An 18,119-nucleotide genomic window follows, 5' to 3' on the forward strand; every position below is an offset into this window, starting at 1 on the left:
TTGAAGTTTCCTCATAGGCAGCTTTGCACATGGGATCAGCAGGATGCAAGATGCCATGAATCCCAGAGCCTGCAGGACTTTCCTTGCAATCAGCCTGGTGAAGGTTGCCATTTTGCTGAAGTATTGAGATAGTTGCCCTTGCTTCTCTGGCGTGAGGTAGGCCATCTGGGTGTTTGTATTCAAGCTGGCACCCAGGAAAATTATTGTTTGAGAGGGTATTAGTTTTGATTTCTTTTTGTTGACTGTGTATCCCAGAAAGTTCAACAGTTTTATTACAAACGCCAGGTGTTTCAGAAGTATGTGCTTGCTGTCCGCTTGGATCAGGCAGTCATCCAGATATGGGTATATTTGTATCCCTTGAAGTCTGCAGAAGGCAATTACTGATGCCAGGCATTTCATAAACACTCTGGGCACAGTAGGTAAGCCAAAGGGCAATGCAGTGAATTGATAATGGGTTGAACCTGCAAGAAACCTGAGGTATCTTCTGCAATCTTGTCTGATAGGGACATGCAGGTATGCCTCCTTGAGGTCCAATGTTACCAGCCAAGACTCCTTGCCCAGCATGGGAAGAAGCTGCTGTAATGTGAGCATCTTGAATTTTGGTACGTGTAAATATGTGTTTAGGATGGATAGGTCTAAAATAGGTCTCCAATCTTTGTCCTTCCTTGGTACCAGGAATAGTCTGGAATAAAAACCTTGACCTTGTTCTTTTGCAGGTACCTCTTGAATAGCTTTCATGTCCATGAGAGCTGAAATTTGTTTTTGTGCCTCTGCCCTTTGATTTTGTGGCAGGTTTGGCATGCCTCTCATTTTTGGAAGGGTGTGAAAGTGGAATCTGTAGCCTCTGTCTATAATGTCCAGGATCCATTTGTCTTTTGTGACAATATGCCAATTTTTTGAGAATAATGCCAGTTTTCCGCCTAAAGGTGCTGCCATTAAAGCTTTGCTTGGCATGCAAAGGGGAAAGTCATTGTGTCTGCTTTCTGAATGACTGTGATCTACCTTCTCCACCTCTTGGGGTTGGTGCTTGCCATTGTCTGGCTCTGAATGATCCTTGAGATTGCCCTCTAGCCCTCGGGCACCTATATCTGCCTCTTTGAGGTCTGTCCGTGGCTGGAAAGGACCAATTTTTTGAAGGCCAGTTTCTGCTGAAATGTGGAGGTTGTACCTGTAGGAAATCTTTCACTGTTTGCATTGATCTTGCCTTTTCCTCCATTTTATTTAGTACCTCCTCAGCTTTAACACCAAACAATACATCTTTTTGAAGAGGTGCATCTAGTAATTTAGCTTTGACATGATCTGGTAAGGTTTGCTCTTTGAGCCAAGCATGTCTACGTATGACAGTCCCTGTAACAGCAGCTCTACATGAGGCCTCTAAAGCATCAAAACCACACTGCAAGGTATGTTTACCCACTTGCTCTGCACTATGCAACAAATCCTGCAACTCCTTTAAATCTGGTTGCTCAGGTTGTGTCATTTTGCTTTTCAACTGAGATAACAAAAACTGTTGATACTTTAACATATGGAACTGACAGTTTAATGCCCTCATGGTTAAAGTGGCCGAGGTGTACACCTTTTTCCCCCACCTTTCTAAAGCTCTGGAATCTCTCTCTGAAGGTAATGGGTTTTTAGCAGTAGAGGCCTTAATTCCCTTGGGACCCTGTGAAATAGTTTCTGGGTCAGCAGCATGGCTTTTGTATAGGAACTGGTGTGAATCAGGAACCCGATAATACCTGTCAGGTTTAACAGGAGCTGGAGGTAAAGAATCTGGCTTGAGGCTGGCTTCTGTGTACACATCATCTAATATATCTAAGACAGGAGGGATAGCCAGAGGCCTGTGCTGGGGAAGCAAGAGAAAATCCCTGAGCCTTTTCTTGGAATCTGAGTAATCTTGGCCTTCCCAGTGAAAGTGTTCCCTCAAGGTATGTAGGGTTTCCCCAAAAGAATAGTCCTCAGGGGGGGAGACCGAGGGAATAGACTCCTCTGCATCAGAGTCTTCAAAAGGGGAATATGTATATTCCTGGTCCTCAGAATGTTCTGAGGTAATAGAGGCTTGATCTGAGGAAGGGTAGTCTTCCTCCAATCTGGGCCTTTTGTCCGAGGGGGGTTGAGAACCCCTGATAAGAGTAATCAAATCCTCAGCCATTTTGAGCATCTGTTTTTTAGGCATGGGGCCTTGAGAGGGGGTCTGTGGTCCTTGTTTTTTAGTTTTCATGGCTGCTTTAGATTTTGTGAAAGCCTTAATGGAAAAGGAGGAAGGCCTGAAGACACCTTGAGAAGTGGCAGGCCTGTCTAAACTCTGAGTTTCCCCGCCAAGAGTGGCATCGGTATCTGTAGTCGGAATGGGGGCCGAGGAGCCTGCGACCTTGGGCACAGAAGACACGGGCAATGAAGTGTCATCGGTACTCAGGGGCTGCATAGGTGCCTCGCTGAGAACCGGAGCACCGGTAGTCGGCTTTAGCGTGGTGTCGGTAGAAGTCGCGAACCTCGTATGTCGGTCCTTATCTTTGCGTATTTTACTCAAAACTGGAGTCGGAGTATCCGACGACATAATGTAATTACATTTTTTACCAAAATAGTGGTGGGCGAACTCCGCCCGACGCTTAATAGTGCGTTTGTTGAATCTAGCACAAAAACGGCAGGCCGAGACGTCGTGGTCTGGGCCTAAGCAAGGAATACAGAAAGAATGGAAATCCTTATGCGGTATTTGCTTCGCACATGAAATGCAATTATTAACTTTGTCTGACATCGGTCTGAGGCAAGAAAAGTTTCCCCAACGGGGTACTTAGCTTTCAAGAAGACTTCGGCTGAAATATTTTCATAAATCTCAGGAGCTGGCCGACCGGCACTTACGAACTGCTTCTGCTTCGGGCACCGCGTGGCAAGAAAGACTGGGGAAGATGGCGTCAGCTGGCTCTTTTATACCCCTGCCGCACTGACATCAGGGAGGAAGCGACGACAACCGACGCCGGACCTAGACTTTGGAATTCGGCCGACCGAGGACCCGCCTGACGGCAGGATTACCCATCTGTTATGACTGCAGCTGTATGTACGATGAACATCAAGGAAATAGCAACCAAATACATAATGACCGCTCATAAGTTAATCTAACATCTACTTTTGTGCTTCAGAAAGGCTCAGGACATGCTTTGTTCCTTGATTTTTTTCACTTAACAGCACTTCAGAGAATGTTATACAAAGCTGAGAGTACTAAGTTCCATGTAATAGTGTAGGGCACATGCCATGACTTTTTTCACTTAAAACTTGTTTAGAAAATGTTGCAAAAACGATGTGTTAGGAGTTTCACTTGACATTTTTTGTCACGTACCACAGATGGCTTTGTATTGAATGAAAATGAGTGAATGAATAGCAGATCTTAAAAACCTTCTGTTTAAACAGTACAAGAGACATATAAAAACTGAATAAAAAAGAGTCATAAGTTATTCAGTTTAAAACATTTTCTTCTGAATCTTTGAGCACTTTACATACATGCTGACAAAACTGCACTTTAAATTCCACATTGCCTCTTTAAAAATGTGTAGTTAAGGATCTCCCATAATAGGTGAACATTTTTGCCCAGATGGACATAACTACAATCAAATCATAAAGAGAAATCTGAATGACATTAATCATTTCATACTGGAATAACCCCCTGCATCCCTGAAATTGATGGCTCTACCCCCCACACACACTTTTCTAGTTAATATAATCACCTCCAAGTTAATTGTGACTCACACTCTGGCAAATACTTTTTTCACACTAAAAATCATGGACTGAATTCAGAAAGGTTACTGAAGGGTTCATAGGTAAGTACTAGACTAGCTGCCCTTCACTGCCATTTTAAGCCTAGACAATTTCCTTTTCCATACTTAAATTAACCTATTCCATTTGGTTAGAGAAAGGTCTTTCCCACCCCATGGTTGATAATTCATAGGTTAATGGGTTCACAGGTGTATACTAAGCTAATTACTACTAGGCCCCTTTTAAGCCTAGCCGTGCAACCTAAATGTGACCCACAAATATGATTTATATAGGGTGTGATTTACTGACTGCCTCTGTCCATAAGAGATATAGGCACAAGACCAGGAGTGAATTTCCAATTACTCATCCACTAGTCTGAGTTGAGCTCAAATAGGGATAGGGAGGAATTCTGTTTCACGTGGATGGGGAACCTGTTCCAGTAGATGGGAATTCTCCAAGAACTATGTCTGTCTCTCCAACAGGTCCTATTTATATCACAAAAAAATGTAGGTCTTTTATTCCAGTAGTCCTCATGCTATTTGCTTTGTAGTTGTGCAAAAGGTTCATCAAAACAGGATTCAGGGGTGCCTCGTATGCCACGCTAAGATCACCTCTCAAAAGTCTGTATGATACCTAGTAAAGAGACAGAGCTTTGAGGCAATCACCATAGGACATTGTGTTTACTCTGTGTATTCTTTTTGTAAGGAACCTTTGTGGATGTTCCAGTTGGTGCATGTGTCTGTTCAGGTACATACCGAATGGGACATTATACTTTATGATAGGTCTGATGAGACATGAGTACAGTGATATGATGACCTCTCGGGATGTAGATAAAATGCTCTTGCTTGTAAGTTGAGCAACACAGAAGAATTTCTTACTACCTTGGACACTTGTTGGTCAAAGGTTAGGTTACTATCTACATGAGTTCCCAGGTCCCAGATTAGTGAATCAACTTTTAGGGGTGTTTTATTGATGCCATAGTTACCTTTGGTGGCAGATATCCCAAAAGTACTATAATACATTTCTTAGCACTGAGTTTAAAGCTATGCCTTTGGCACTGAATGTTTGTATGTGTTAGACCTTCTTGAAGGTTGTTCTTATGGGGGAATTCAGTGACTGCTCCCAGTTTGCAATCATCTGCGAACCTGGTTATCCAGAAGCTTCTGACATTGGTTTTGACATCCAAGAATTAGATGCCAAAGAGGAGTGGGCCTAGCACAGAGTCCTCGGGGACTCCACTTGTGACCGACCTCTTTCTGGAGGTGGCCTCACAGATTATAACTTCCTGGGTTTTATCAGTGAGCCTGCTAGCTATCCCAAAATGTTATAAATGGGTTTAAACCTAGTTCTGTAAGTTTGATGACAATGCCCAGGTGGTGTATCATATCAAATTTTTTAGCAAGATCTAGGTAGGCACTGTGCACCATTTTCCCCTCATCCATTGCCGTACTAACCTTGTCAAAGAATTCTACCAGATTCAGTAAACAAGACTCTCCTTTGACAAAGCCAGACTGGGATGGATCCAGTATCTGGAAGTCTCCTATGTCCTTGTTGATAATTTTCATGATAATTATTTCAATAGTTTTGGAAATAAGACAAGTCAGACTAATGGGTCTGTAGTTTCCAGGATTTTTGAAGGTCCCCCCTTATGAAGGAGGATGACTGTCATAGTCCTCCATTCATGTGGCACAAAGCCTGTTTTAAGATTACAGTTGAATAATGACTCCAGGGGTCCTAATAAGTCATATTTTAAGACTGTTCAGTAGGCATCCTAGGATGTTATCAGGGCCCACTGAGGCTATGTTCTTGATTTTAATGAGCGGAGTTGGAGTGAATATGTTTGAAGGTATTTTTTGGCAGATGGTTGGAGGTGAAGGGGGGGTAAAGTTGGACACGAATTTGTATATTAACAAGTTTGTTATATCATGAGGCCTGGTGAATGTTACACCATTAACCACCAGCTTGAGGTTTCTGACACAGTTGAAGAAGGCCTTATGGTTATTTTTCCCCTAGAAGGTTTAACCTCAAAGTTGGCTTTGCTTGACCTAATTATCCCTCTTAGTTGCCTATTTACTTTGATGAAAGAGTTTTTATCTTTATGGGAATTATCTTTCCTGATTTTTGCAATATATTTTTCCTCTTGTTGTATATCCTGTTTAATATGGGATGCCACCAGGGTATTTTGTTTCAAGGGCTGGTCCTGGGCTTACATCTGTTAGGTATAGCAGCCTCTATGCAGCCATTTAAATGATTGTACAGAGTTTCTGAGAGCAAGTCAGCATAGGCTGCTGTGTGCCTGGGGTTTGGAGGAGCATTACATTTTGACAAACCATCATTTAATAAAATGTAATTTGCCTTGAAATACTAACAGTTACTGGTTTTAATGAGATTATGGAGCTGATTTTGATTTTGAACAAAACAGCTTAATCAGCAGACCTTACCAGGGAGAACATGACATTAAGGGGGGTGCAGCATTCTCCTATATTTGTGAGCATGAGGTCCCATATGTTGGAGCCCCTAGTGGGTGTATTCACTATTTGGTCAAGAGTTTTTGCATTTGCAAAGTCCAGGAATCTCTGTGCCTGTAAATTTGAGGCTGTGTAGGATTCCCAGTCTATAGAGGTATAAGCCTGGTGTCCATCTTGCAGAAACATTTCCCCCACCAATCTTAGCAAGTAACTTAAAAGGCTAATCAAGTCTATGTAAGGTAAGTCTGAGGTAGAAATTGCCTCCCAGGCCAAGGAAATGGACAGCTTTATGAATCTTCAGCTATGTCCACAGCCTCAAAAGCAATACACAAGAATATGCTAAATTAATTGTAAACAGAGCCACCTATACTGAGCCAGAAGTTATAGCAAATCTACTGGCCAAGAAATTTTACCTTCCTTCCCCCACCCCACCTCTACCACTCAAAAAAAACCTCAGAAGATACCCTCAACCATAACATCCACAACTATCACTAGAGAATAGGTCCTCAATGCATTCTCCAAGGCCAACAACATTGCTTCCTTTTGCCCCAGTAATATCCCAGGATGCCTCATTAATAACATGAAACATAACATATCAAGACCACTAGAATCACTATTTAACAGCAGCCACCAGACAGGCTTTGCATGAGGGGGAAATGGAGAACTGCAACTGTCATCCCTCTGCAACAAGGGCAGCCATCTGCAGACCTGGGTCACTACAGATCCATAAGTCTGACTAGTCTCATATGTAAGGCCAAGGAAAGAATTATCATGGAAATAATAAATTATGATATAGGAAACCTTCAGACACTGGATCCAACCCAGTATGGTTTTGTTAAGGGCAGGTAATGGCTACTCAACCCTGTGGACCTCTTGTGGACTTCTTCAAGAAGGTCAGTAAAGCAATGGATGAGGAAAAAACAGTGCATACTGCTTACACTGACCTGGCCAAAACTTTCAAACTCATGAAATCGGGTGCAAACCCTATGTCACCTGCTGGATAGCTTACAGATAGGACTGAAGAAGTTAGGATAGGGGAGTCAACCTCTATAAAGAGGTCACCCACTAGTGGAGTCCTCATGGCTTGGTGCTATGGCCACTGTTTATTTGGTATCAATTTCTGTAAGATCAAGGACAACATCAAGGACCTTTAGCCGACCAAGCTTGCAGATGATTGCAAACTGGATGTAGTTATAGAGTCCATAAATATCCCCAAGAAGGCCTGGCACAGCCAAATAACTGTGCTGGGGCCATGATCTAAACCTTAATGCAAAAGTGCATTAATAGTATTCTTTGTTAAGATAGCTACTGCTAGAAATTACCACATTGACAATACATCCTGAAGAGTAGGTCTAGTGATGAGGAATCTGGGCATGTTGACTACCACGTGTCTATGCTGGCAAGAAAATCATTCTGTGTGCACATCTTATAAACAAAGATATGGCATCTAGGTCCAAGAATGTCATTGTTCTGCTGTACTCTGCCCTTATCAGACTAGTTATTGAGTGCAATGCCCCCTTCACTATGTACCTGACCAGGCATATGCAGCAACTGAAGCATCCACAGAGGTTCCTTAAACACATGTGTGCAAGCACACATATGAATAGTGTGTATATATATGTGTAAGTGTGTGTGCATGTGTGTATGTGTGTACGTGTGTGTGTGTGTGTGTGTGTGTGTGTGTGTGTGTGTGTGTGTGTGTGTGCACATATACCAGTGTGCACAACATCACCTTGTTTCCTAAATCTTCCAGATATAGGTGGAGGTATTCTGTCTATACCTTGCCTTCAATCCTCATCCTGCGCAAGAATAATTACCTAAAAATGGTTCCTGCAGGTACCAGCAGGATAGCTGTTCCAACACAAAAACAGCTCTGCCTGCCAACCTACATGACATCTCTTTCACACCAATCTCTTTTCAACAGTTAAAATGCTCATCTTATCCTAAGCCTGGAATACTGACTGCATGCGATGGCTCCAGTACAGAATTACTGTGGTGCTTTTCCTTCCCTTTTATATTCAAGGAACAATTATTACTATATTAGCTTTTCAATTCAAGCACTTTCTTTGGATTGTTTCTTAAATCATGCTTTTATGTAGTATTTTATACCCATATCGATATTTTTCATGTAATGAAACATTAAACTGAGGTCTTATGCACCTGAGTTTGTGGTAGCTCAGGTGGATGTAAAAGATCCCAAGGCAACTTACAGTAAGAGTAGGGGATCTTCCCTGATGCACTGGTTAAATTTCCCCTAGTAGTATAAATATCATCACTGCTATCCCCTGAAAAGAGGCCACTAGTCTAGTGGAACTGATCCAGTCAACAAAAGGATAAATAAATACAAGTTAATTAGACTTTGTGTCTTGAGTCACAGTGGTCCTGGATAGCTACATGACATGAAGCACATGTTTTTATGATAGATGACTAACCCAGAAATATTTATTATATGCACATTCTTCCCTTATAAATGAAACCTGTGAAACATTTGTCAGATGTATCTGACATATGCAATACATTTTCCAGACAAATATCTAGTGTGTACCACTTTTGCCTGACAAGCATCACAGCTTTTGACAGAATGCGATACACTGTGATGATTTCATGCATTGTACTCTTCTTGCTCAATTTCAATAATCATATTATGCATTTAAGGTGCTGCAGATTTTTCAGATGTTTATTGTAATACCATGGCTAGCATAAAATCAAGACTGTCAAATAATTTACTCCTAACCAGTATGGTCTGATTTAAATAAGGCATGCTATGAATGTAGATAGACACTTCTTCAGGAGTAAAATAAGTTAATTTTATTTTTATTTGTGACAGCTGAAAACCATATTCATAAGCTGTACACTACAAGGAACTAAAGATTGAACTGATAGAGGCAGTGTTTACTTTAGATAAGTACACCAATCATCAAAGTTATTTTTAACTTTAATAATCTTTTACTATAAAGACAGTGATTTCCCCCTTCCATCACCATCTGGTTTGGGTTGGATACTGAACTCATTTGTCATTGTACTTAATTAATGCAGGCACTATACCAACATTAAGGTAGCAGATCATATGTTGATAAGACTGCAAGTACTTTCTAGTTCTGAGTGTGTAAGCATTCCTTGATTTTTGCCTATGAATGCAGGGGAACATTCCAAGATCACCAGTTGCTCATTTTTGAATTTAATTGACATTTGCTAAAATAATGAATGCACCTATAACAAACTCTGATAATATTGCTTAACTGCTTCACATACAGTAAGCAGGTTTTTAGAATCGAGACACAGAAAGGATCAGGCATGTCTTCTATGATGTTATGGTCAATCTATATGGCAGTGTCATGTACCTCTTTGTTCTATTTACTTGTATTTATTATTGGAGTTTAGCATCGTAACTTCTCACACTTACTCGGTGGAAACAGAAATTACATCATCAACCTAAGCAGTTTATTTGTGGTGTCAGAAATAGAATTTCCAAGAAGTTTATATGGCTACAGCATTTACTGATGAAGACCAGTTCCTATGCTCAGGCCAGCGCCCTACTGTTTGCATGTTTGATAAAATTATTTCATAAGTCATAATTGTGGCTAACAGATGCAACCTGAAATATAACTAACTTGTATAACATAAGCATTTCATTGTATACCAGAAAAAAAAATGCATTAATAAGTGCATAGCAATTTGGAAGAAGACATCCAATTGCTATCCTTTGTCTGTATGACATGAAGGCAGCACTAAACAATATTAAGTGCACCATAGACATGAAACTGGAAAGGAGAGTAACTCCATCTGTCCTGAAACTTCGGGTTACTTAATAAATGAAAATTGTGAAATCAATACATGAAGATTAGAGGAATAAGATATACCAAGATGAAAATTGCTATGCAGATTAGGTGTTCGCTTGGTATTCTAAGAATTGTCAAGAAAATAATATGTAGGTAACATGGGAATGGAGAAAGGAATGTCTGCTGATAGGGATGACTGCAATTAGGGGTACAGAGAATAGGAAGAAGGGGCTGGAACTTAGTGGAAAAAACTGGCAAATGAACCAAGGTATTGGGAGCAAATAATCAGAGAAGGAAAGGTAATAGAAAGGGAAGAGGCCAATAATATATTTGGACTGCAGACTACAGATAGCCTTTTCTGTCAAGGACTGATATGAAAGTGTAGGCAAACATAAAAGAATACAGAAATCCTAAGTGAAAGACCAGCACTGGTAGAGCTTTTAGTAGAATATAGAATAGAAACTTATTAAAAAAAGGATAATTAGTAGGGCATGTAAAATATTGCATGCTAACTATAGGGGGTCAATAAGAGGAGGTTAGGAAGGACTGAGAAGAGAAATTAGATAAGCAATCCACAAGGAAACATTGGGAAGATATAAGTTGTTGTTGTTGTGTCTTTCGGCTTTTCCTGGTTAGGGGTCGCCACAGCGGAACTCCGGTCCACTAATGATTGGTAGTTGATTTTTACGTGCCGAGTTACCAGCCCTGATGCACAACCTTCAACGAAGGTACGCCCATTCACGCATGTCTCCACGCAGAATACGCTCTAGCTGAAAATCAAACCGGACAGCGTCTGACTGTGAGGCGTGGCTTCTAAATATCCAATAAAGTCCAGAAGATTTAGGATTTTTTCTTGAAAGCGTTTGCATAGGTATTTGTACACCCCAAGCAGACCTCAAAGAATTTTTCCTCAGATAGATTGCAAATGCTGGAGGTGTGATGTGGAAGAAAGAGGTAATTGGGAACATAGTTTTGAGAGTGTAATGAGTTGGCAAACTTTAAAAATTCCCTGCAGACTACTATGTCAGAAGTACTGGGTGAGCAAATTTGTGTTAAGGAAATTAGTTTTTTGAGCTGTGATACAGAATTGGAATTGCCTAGACATTGTAAAGCCCTGACAAATTTAATTCTGGTGGCTGCCAAAAAAGCAGTTACTAGAAAATGTAAATCAAAGTCTAAATCAACCATACTAGAAGTAGGGAATATAGTAACAGAGCTAAAAAGACATGGAAGTGTGATCTTTAGAAAAGAACACATAGAAACAAAAATGGGAATTGTGGGAACAATAACACCAAAACTGCTTGAAAACGGTAGCTAGAAAATGCAGCACCACGACAAATTAATTAAAATTTTATTCACGATACAATAGATTATAAATTAAGTGCTTTCATCTCATCAATATTCAGACTATATCAGAATCAGTTTCCACAAAGCATAAATCCTTCATTTAAATATGCTTAAACAGCACATGGCCAGTCAGAGTTTAAAAAATTAAAGACACAATAACACATATTTACATTACAAAGTTTCCTTACCCCACCTACCATTTGATGTTTCACGCACACAATACTACCAAATATTTTAAAGTAATTTAAAAAACTTTCCATCAGTGATATGCTTGTAAATACTATACAAAATTATAAATAAAATATTTATACTACCAAAGCATGGGTTTTTAGTTCACCAGCTATTGAGGAATAATAATTGAGTTCAGGTTCAGCATCCATTTTCATTTGACACTTCAGTTCACATTTTTCAAGATGTAACTTACAAGGTCCCCCCTCTAGGATTTATTTTTAACCTCTCAAGAACCTGAAACCAAAAACTATGATCTGGAAACAAATTAGCCATGTTCGTATAACCTCTCTTTCAAATGCCACTCTCTTTTCTCAATCTTGTAAAAACTCAATCAACAGTAAAAGAAGTAATTTACTTTTTTATTTTTAAAAATAGTAAAAGAAGTATGAATACAAAACGAAAACATATTACCCCTCATATTTCATAACACAGAAAAATATATATACAAAAGTGTTAATTGCCTATATAAGTCTTTCATAAATCAAATTGATAGAATATAAAATGATATTAATAAACAATTAAGTTGAATAAAAAACATATTTTCATTGTTTTCATTTCCTAGCTTTTATAATTATTGAGAGTTTGATTTTATTGTAAAATATGATCAATAAGTGTGCTCCAATACTGTGCATAATAAGAGTATTTATTAAGATTATTTACTATTAATTTGTGAGTTGTTATATATCTAGTTGCAACCTGTTTAAATCCAATTATAAATTAAGCCAGTTTTGAGTAATTTGTAATTTAATTAGTGAGAAAAGAGTGATTAAAACATGCAATTTTTGTTTTGGTAAACCAGAAGGAGGAATATGTAAAAGTGAAAATTCCCAAGATAGGGTAGATGTTTCATATCCCATTTTCTCTAGCCTGAGTTTTAGGGAATACCATAGTTTATAAGAACACCTACAACTCCAGAACATATGTAATAAATAAGTTTTCTAATATTTGCAAAAGAAACAGTTTGGAGGGAATGTGGGGTAATAACTATTAAGTATGTCTGGAGTTAAGTAGATGTTATTTACAGTTATAAGTTTAGTATATAAAAGCTTTTTGAAAGGAAGTAATTTTAAAGTTAATTGGATAGACTGAATTCTTTGCTTTTTGTGATTGCGAATTATGATTAGTCTAGCATTTAGAGTAAAGAATAGAATTTTGATATTTGAGAGATATAGTTAATTTATACATATTGGATATTGTTTTTTTTTTTTTCGAAGTGAAAGCAGTCCAAGCAGTTCATAACAATTTACACAAACTTAAATTTTGATCATTAGCCTTATGGTCATTATTTCTCTATATGTATCAATATTACAATATAACTTTTAGGAGGGTTCAAAGCTCCTCTCAAGTCATTGACCGATATATATATATATATATATATATATATAGATATATATATATATATATATATATATATGGATCTAGGACATTTGCTCGACTGTGCAAATGACCGAAATCCAAACGGTCGGGCATACTTACGCGAAAGTGCTTTTCACCGAAGAAACACTTTCGCGTTAGTATGACTGTTGCCGAGGCTGTACTATGGTGCGGGTAAGGGAAATTTCCCTTTTCCCCACTGTAGTGCAGTCTCAGAGGGAGAATATTAAGGTAGGGGGCGTGGGGGGCTCAGGGGGGCATAGCCCCCTGCTAAAATGTCAATGTAGTGTTTCTTTTATGTCACACGCTTTAACGAAAGCGCTTTTTCGATAAAAACGCTTTCATTAAAGTGTGTTTAAGTTTTATGGATTCAGTCGAGCAAACGTCCTAGATCCATAAAGATATATATATATATATATATATATATATATATATACTAACTAATTCTAATAGATTTTGGGAATGCATAGGAATTTGTATAATTTTGTATTGACATGTTTAAAAAAAATTGTATTTTTTCATTATTTTATTCTTCTTTCAGCTTTTCCTGGTTAGGGGTCACCACAGCGGAACTCCTGTCCGCTAATGATTGGAAGTTGATTTTTCTGGTGCAGAGGTGCCAGCCCAATGCCCAACCTTCAACGAATGTCTTTCGAACACCACGTGAATGTTAAATTAGTGGGTTAGTAATCATCTGGATTTGTGAACAGGAAACATCGCTGCTTGTCAGCACAAACCATTTCAGATATTGAACCATGTTTCAGAAATTCTTAAATTATATTAAAAGAAAATCTAATAATAAGACAGAGGATGGGATTCAGAAAGAATTTCACTGCCAGCACTATGTGAAAAAAGCTGGAGTGTCAAATAATGCAATGGCAAAGAGAGCGATATAGAGGGATGATATGGATGAATGGAGCAACATCTCATTAGACGATCATTATCATGTTTCTGAATTGAGCACTGAGCAGTTACAGGTAACCATACTAATGTTTCCCCTAACAACTATGCAGCTTTGTTGCCCAGACATCAGTAAATGTAGGTGCTCACACACACACACACACACACACACACACACACACACACACACACACACACACATAAACACACACTCATGGCTTCACAGCAATCACCTTCTGTGGGGCCTGCCATATGACTAAATGAATGTAGACCATCAAAGAATGATGTACACTTTTTTCACTCCACACCAAAAATAGAGTAGCAGAGCCATTCTTTGAATCACCCTATAGCACTATTCCAGTTACTGTGAAAGTCTGTGAAAGCACACATGGCTAATTAACATTAGTTGTTCCTGGGACTGCTGCATTTGGGTATGGATGGCTGTCATCAGCGAGACTGATAAAGAGTTACATACTGCAGCCTTTTTACCATTGTAGAGCTGCAGAAGTTTCTGACTTGCTCAGGCATAATACAGTGAGCAATACTGCCACAAACATAGTTATGCAGTTTATTATGCATTTCTCAGTCCCAACCAGAATCTTTTTAAGAATCTCTAAGAGCTTTTCATGTAATATTATATCATTTAGACTAAGTTTTACAGAAGTATAAGTCACACCTAGACTGGACCATCAGGAGCAGAGTGAAAGGGTATTGACAGCACAGAAAATGCTGATATGTAGTTCAAGCGATAGATTCTATAAACAAAAAGGCAATTCTCCCACTCTACAAGGCCTTGATCAGGCCAAACCTGAACTGTGTATGCGGGTCTGGAGACCATACAAGTGGGACTCAGGTTATTGGAAAGGGTCAGAGGAAAACCATCAGAAGAATGATAAGACTGCATACTAAAAGGAATGAAGTTCATCTCATTGAAACCAGAAAAGAAAGGGGGAGATGGTGCATGGGCACCAGTTAATATCAGGGAGATATGTAGTGGTCATTCTAAACAGGAAAGAAAGAGTAGCTGACTATAGGGACCACCATATAGTGGTCTGGTTATTTTCAATAAGAAAGTGAGATGAAAGCAGATGGCTGACAGTAGATACCACCATCTCTACGAATCAAACTCTTCACAGGGGTTGTTCTGGACTCCTGTATTGTGCTAGCTAAATGGGACATGGAGAGCGAATCTATGGAAGCACTCAAAACAGTGCGGCACAAAAGGAGAATGGGTGAGGGTAGCAAAGTGTTTAATGCACGTAAAGGATGGATCATGTTCCTTAGCCCATGAAGCAAATGTATGTAATATAAATTAGTGTCTCAGCCAAAGTTTTTTACTCCAGAACTCAGAATATATAAATAGTCAAAGTATTTGATCTTAGTTTTGAAGACAACCCATTATCTGGTTCTGAAACTACTAAACTGAGAAAACTCTAGAAGTGAAAATCACATACATATTATATACAATTGGGTGAATCCTGACCAGAGTGCCCCAAGGTACATTATATATTTTTTGTTATTCTGTTAATAATCTCACTTAAAATTTGCCCAAATTATACCAATGTGGAGACAGGGGTTTGTGAATTTCGTATACCATAGCAGTACCACCTTAAAGGAATATGCCTAGGTCATGTGCCTGATCAGCTGAGAAAGGCTGTTCCATAAGGTGGGCACCACTATGTTGAATGCTTCCAGATATACACCTCATTATAGGGACAAAAGCTCCAGAGGAACCTATGATTTTACAAAAGTCATAGAATCTAGGACTATTAACCAAAGATGTAGCCAGAACTATTTTGTGTGGTGAGAAAACAATGGCTGGCAGAAGTCAAAAGCATCTGCAGCTGTTACATTAATGCTTACAGTAGAAAGCTGAACATGCCTTCCTTAGAAACAGGCTTACTAGTGACCTTTCAAGGGTCATGGTAGCGGGCATAGCTGACAAAATGCATACTTTCTTCAATAAGTAGAAAGCAGGACTTTTTCATATATGCCACCCACTAAATGCTGTTACTCAGAGAGGTGGCATAGGAAAGTAATATGATATTATTCATCCAAACATTCCTAATATTTACCAGCGGCCTAGACATCTGACTTTAGACCATTGTCTGTTTCCCTTTTCTTGAAAAAAAAATATTTAAAAAGCTGGTTCAGACTTGAGAATGCCTCCACAGATATGGCATTCTTTCTTTGATAGCATAGACCTTGGGCTGTCAGTAAATTTGTTATGGTAGTTCTAAGGTCCTCACAAATGGCATACTCCAAAACATTGACAAAGGCCATATTTTGGCCTGGTTGGGGATTTGAAAACATTTCTTATTAAGGGCTTACTAGCTATTTTTCCCATTGCTGGATTGACTGTTACTTGCTTATTACATAATCAAAACAAAAAATCCACACTCTACACTGACCAGGAACCAAAAACCAAAGTGGAAGCGGTTACTATAAAGGCTGTCTTCCAAAAACTCCACACCTCCAATAACTCCACCAAACGTACCAGGGTCCACCACCGTTATTGATACGAAATACTTTTATTAACAAATACACTCGAAAAATCAACAATGTTCAATTAATAACAAAAATATCAGTACGGATTTAGCGCTAGATCCATACTGATATTTCTGTTATTAATTGAACATTGTTGATTTTTCGAGTGTATTTGTTAATAAAAGTATTTCGTATCAATAACGGTGGTGGATCCTGGTACGTTTGGTGGAGTTATTGGAGGTGTGGAGTTTTTGGAAGACAGTTTTTATTAAATAATCAGCTCAGGGAGTTTATATGCATTGATTGGTAAACGTTAACTTTTTGTGGTAGTTTATTTCAGGTACTATGGAGTGTTTGTGATAATGGAGGTCACCTGCCACACTTTGCTTAAATGCCCTTTTACAACTCATCTTTTGTGAATGGCCTTGAGTAGCTGTTTTTGTGATTTTGTGAATTATTTTTACAGGTTTTTTACATGTTGGATGATCCAACTGCTAGACCTATTTTCTCATATGATTCCACCACAGATCCCTCTTCTTAAATGCAGAGAGTTGCAGTACAACAAGATACTCAATACCTGTAAGATAGATGAATAGATATAGAATAGAATAGACAGATAGATAGGTTGATAGATACACACACACAGATATTAATATAGATATATACACAAACACACACACACGTACATATATATATATATATATATATATATATATATATATATATATATATATGCGGGTCTACTTCATTTGGACGAAAGACAACTTCACCGACAGTTATGTTGCTGAGACTACATCACAAACAGTTTAAATCTCTGAAAAACCACTTAATCGACCATCTATTACCCGAATACCACATACCCAACTCTCAAATCACTGACAATAGCAAAGCACACCATAGCGTCCACTCCCAAGTGTTCAAAGTCTCCTTATTTAGCAGCTCATTCCATTGAACTTCCTGTACTATACTGTCCATAAAATTATAAGTGAAGCAAAATCAAATGTTCTTCATATAACATAATTAGCTGCAAAATCACCAAATTGTAAATTAATATTCAGTCACAGTCTTGGGAAGTATAACGTTAAATGTAAATGGAAATCAAAGAAAATGTTCCTTGAAATCTGCTGCTTTTAAATCTTCAGCAGTTTAGCAATTGCTTGAATAAATTCTAGATGGCCATATGACTCTTTATTCTCAAGTACAGTTTGAAATTGTGAATGTCTCTTAAGTAACTTATGTTTCTTTGGAGAAGGGGGAACACCAGTGGCGATCAAAATCCGGAACTCATCAACTCTATTCTGTTCCCTTTTAAGAGCATTAAGTAACACAGTCAAATCAGTTCCTCTACTACCCAGAATACGCTTAAGGTGTCTGTGCTACGCCTCCACGCTGTTCTGAGTTCTTGGAAGGAATAGCTCATTCAACTCTGCAACATTCCAAAAGGAGACTGGAAATAAAGGTGGGAGCCTAACTAATGAAGCAGTGCTCGTAATAAATTGCCTTAATTTCCCTTATATGTACCAATCTGAAAAGTAACAAAGTAACTCTCTCCCTTCAGTTGGAAAATTGTCCTTAAACAGTTGACACATTTCAAGCACATAGTCTTCTTTCACAAATGCCAATGCAACTAATCTTTTTTTTTCACTAATTTTTTTTATTATTCCAAATAAGATGTCTTAAGAAACATTACATGAAATATAGATAAATAACATATTTACATTTCTAAAACATTGCTAACTTCAAACCATTATATAACTATTTACATTGGTGTCTATGCAAATAACATTGAAAT

Source organism: Protopterus annectens, chromosome 12.part0 (genome assembly GCF_019279795.1).
Source record: "Protopterus annectens isolate FY-2018-M chromosome 12.part0, PAN1.0, whole genome shotgun sequence".
NCBI classification, from domain to species: domain Eukaryota; kingdom Metazoa; phylum Chordata; order Ceratodontiformes; family Protopteridae; genus Protopterus; species Protopterus annectens.